This window comes from Cyprinodon tularosa, unplaced genomic scaffold (assembly GCF_016077235.1).
Source record: "Cyprinodon tularosa strain WSP-4 unplaced genomic scaffold, ASM1607723v1 ctg607, whole genome shotgun sequence".
NCBI lineage: Eukaryota > Metazoa > Chordata > Actinopteri > Cyprinodontiformes > Cyprinodontidae > Cyprinodon > Cyprinodon tularosa.
In genome coordinates this window covers 166,860-170,516 of record NW_024039349.1, presented here as the reverse complement: position 1 = coordinate 170,516, position 3,657 = coordinate 166,860, and positions in this window count along the sequence as shown.

Here is a 3,657-nt window from a genome sequence, read left to right as displayed (position 1 = left end):
TTAAGGTTTCTGTCATTATTTTTGCTTCTACTTATCGAAACCGGGTTATTGTTAATGCTGTAGGCTTCATGTTGCAAATATTATGCTGTGTTGCCATGAAACACAACTCCTATGACATATTCAGACTTCATATTTCAATAAGATGGGTCAGAACCTTCTAAAGTTTAGGGCATATGGTTACAAGTACGTTCTACCTTTAAAAGATCCAGGCAACACAAGAGCTGTCTCTGTAATGTTAGCATTGTTCTGAAGCCTGTTTTAAAGAACTCCTGTATTGTTAGTAGTCAGCTCTGGAACGTCAGCTGGTTACCTTTGTTCTTTGAACTCATAACTTTGAAATGTTTGACCTGAGTCACATACATTTCCTTTTTTTAGTTGCAAAGCAAACATCTTTCACCCAGATCAAGCAACAGCTGCAGTGCAGGGATTGGGCGACCGCACTGAAGATATTTGGACGTAGCCAAAAAAAGGTTTGATCCGTGTAGTTTGACAGGTGCCTGGTTTTCTTGGTTTCCCTGTATGTGTCCTTCAGTGGCGCAAAGAAGGAGAGAATAAAAGCAGCTGTGCCGTAACGTTTGCTCCAGAGGGACTCATGTTCAGCTCCTTCTTTTTTAACGTTATTTTATGCACAGATTTAATTTCATTCTTCTTTTGTGTGGGTCCTCTTTATAGTCCTGCATTCATCAGGCAGATAAAGAGGTAATCTGAGCTCTTAAACCATTAAATTCTATTTGTTTGTTTAATCTGGTGAACTATAGAATGCCTTGAGACGACAAGTGTTATGAATTGGCGCAATAAAAATAAATTGAATTCAGTTGAAAAGTAGAATGTTAGATGAAGGAAATGTAAGTATTTGGTTGTTAACAAAATACATGAATTTTCTTTATCAAAAATAATGATAAGAATTTAACTTTATTGATCTCACATCGGAGAAATTTACCTCTGCATTTAACCCATCCTCTTGGGGAGCAGTGGGCTGTCGTTGTGCAGCGTCCAGGGAGCAGTGTGGGGTGAAGGGTCTTGCTCAGGGTCCCAGAGTGGCAGTCTGTAGGAGTGGAGCACAAACTCATGACCTCAGGATTCCAAGCTCTATGCACTAACTATTAGGCCGCCACTCCCTAACATATATAGATGTTGCTGTGTCACATATATTCGTATTCCCAAACTTTTTCAGTCGGGTTTCTTCAGTCTATATTAGAACTACATTTATAGTCTTCTAGCCTGTGCACATATATATAAATATATATACGGTAATAATTTTTAATATCTATAATGTTTTGGTCCTAATAAACATTCTTAATTTCAAAGAAACTGCATTTGAGTGTAGACCAGCAGTAGCTTTCTACCCACCTAAAACGTAACAGCGGTACATTTAATAAAACTTTCCATCAAGCATGATGACATAACATGGCACTAAAGGGTAAGTTGGTTGTACTAATTAATAATATTCATAATAATATGGTCGATTCTTAGTGTGAAATTGAGCTTGATTACACATCATGTTGCTTGTAAAATAACAATTTACTCCTTTTAATTCCTTTTGGCAATTTGGAAAATTTTCTTTTACTCATCTCTGCAGAATATATGGAGTGGAGACAACTACTGGGTCACACAACTGACTCAAAAAAAATGAAATAAAATTCTTTAAAAAATCTGAGCACCAATTATCTGTTTCAGTTTTATATTATTTGTAAGCTGCCCAATGTACAAGCCTGCCTGGCCAATCATCTCATCTGTTATGTTGAATGCTTTGCTGCAGGTCAAACTTTTAATAACCCACATGTCACAATTGTAGCATTACATTAAATTTATTAAACATAGCAACAGCAGTCTAACAAGATTGTTACACCAAAAAAAAAAAAAAAAAATCAAATAGTGCTAGATTTTTTTTCTTTGTGTCCAAGTTAATGTTTTGGTCTGCTGGATGCACTGTCTACCATTTTGGTAATGGTAAGCCCTGATGGCAGCTGTTCACATTCACATGTGCGTGCATGTAATCCCTCCTGGGCGCAGGGGCGGAGCTAGATGGGGGGCCAGGGGTGGCCATGGCCACCCTTAGCTAATCATTGGCCACCCCTGTGGCCACCCCTACCAATTGTCCCTCTAATACAGATGGTGACAGCAGTAATACTCACAAGTGGAATGTTCTAACTTATTTAACATTTACATTTCTTGACAACAAAAACACTGTGGTTAATTATGCACATCAATATACTAACATTAAAGATGATAAATACAGAAATCATGCTCTTATTGAAACGAGATTTTGCCTTACGGGATAAAGAGAAAATTATGTCTCTGCAAGTCATCTATGAGCCTTCTGTGAAATCAGAGATAAATAACTATCTAAATAATAGGTAATCCATTTAATGTAGATATTAGTACATGTAAATATGAATTTTATTCAGAACGACTGCTGATAAAAGTAGGAAAGTAATGACAATGAATAAGATGTTCGCCCCAGAACTCAAACCTGATAGAATTTTGTCCACTACACCCTTAATTTAGACAGCATGGATGTTTAAATATATGTGTCTATGTTTTAGCAAAGGCTGTGGGAAATTATAGTCCTACAGCACCCATATAGTGTACATTGGTTATTCCCTGCCCGCCCTTATTAAATTTTTCTATGCCTCTGCCCACGCCTCTGCCCAGGTGGCCCAGCAATTTAAACAACAGAGTTAGTGTGACATCTTACCATGCTTTATCTGAATAAAAACATTTTGCTCTTAACAAAAATATTTTTAAGTTTGTTTTTTTTAATCTAAAATAATACATTTTTACTTGTCGCTCCATTAAATTACAAAAAAAAAAGATTTCTGATTAGCTGCTTAACTACTCAGATGCACCTGTTAACCCTAAGATCGATGGTGGAAGGATCACACCTTTGGAGGAGCAGAGGCGCAGCCAGAAATTTTTTATAAGGGTGGCCAGGCAATAACCAATGTACACTGATGGGTGGCCGATAGTGGATAGGCACCAGAACCTCACGGTCAATCTACACTGTTTCAACAGGAACAAGCAAAACGTCCATATTTCTAAATAAAGACTAACTATAATTTCCTACAGCCTTTGCTAACAAATACAGTCATATATTTAAATATCTTTCTAGATAAAAGGTATATTGGATAAAATTCTTTCAGGTTTCTGGAGTGAACATCTTTTCCATCGTCATTTCTTACCTACTTTTATCCATACCATTCTGTATTAAATTGATATTTACAAGTACTAATATCTACATAAATTGATAATTTAATAGTTTTTTTTTATTAAAATAGTTATTTACAGTATCTATGATTTTACTGAAGACTCAGTTGACTTGCAGAGACATCTAATTTTCTCTTTACAGCATATAACACAAAATCTAAATCTGAAAGAGTAGAAATTCTGTACTTATCATCTCTAATGTTGGTATATTGATGTGCATAATTAACCACAGTGTTTTCGTTGTGAAGTACTTGAGAGAGAAAAATGGTAGGGGTGGCTAATGATTGGCTAAGGGTGGCCATGGCCACCCCTGGCCCCCCATCTAGCTCCGCCCCTGCATCCTTGGTGTGTTTTTTTTTCTTGAAACTGGCCCTTCAGGATGTGTGTGGCCTGTCATGCTGTTTCTTCAGGGAAATGTCCCCGACCTTCCTGTTACGTGGTGTTTGTGCT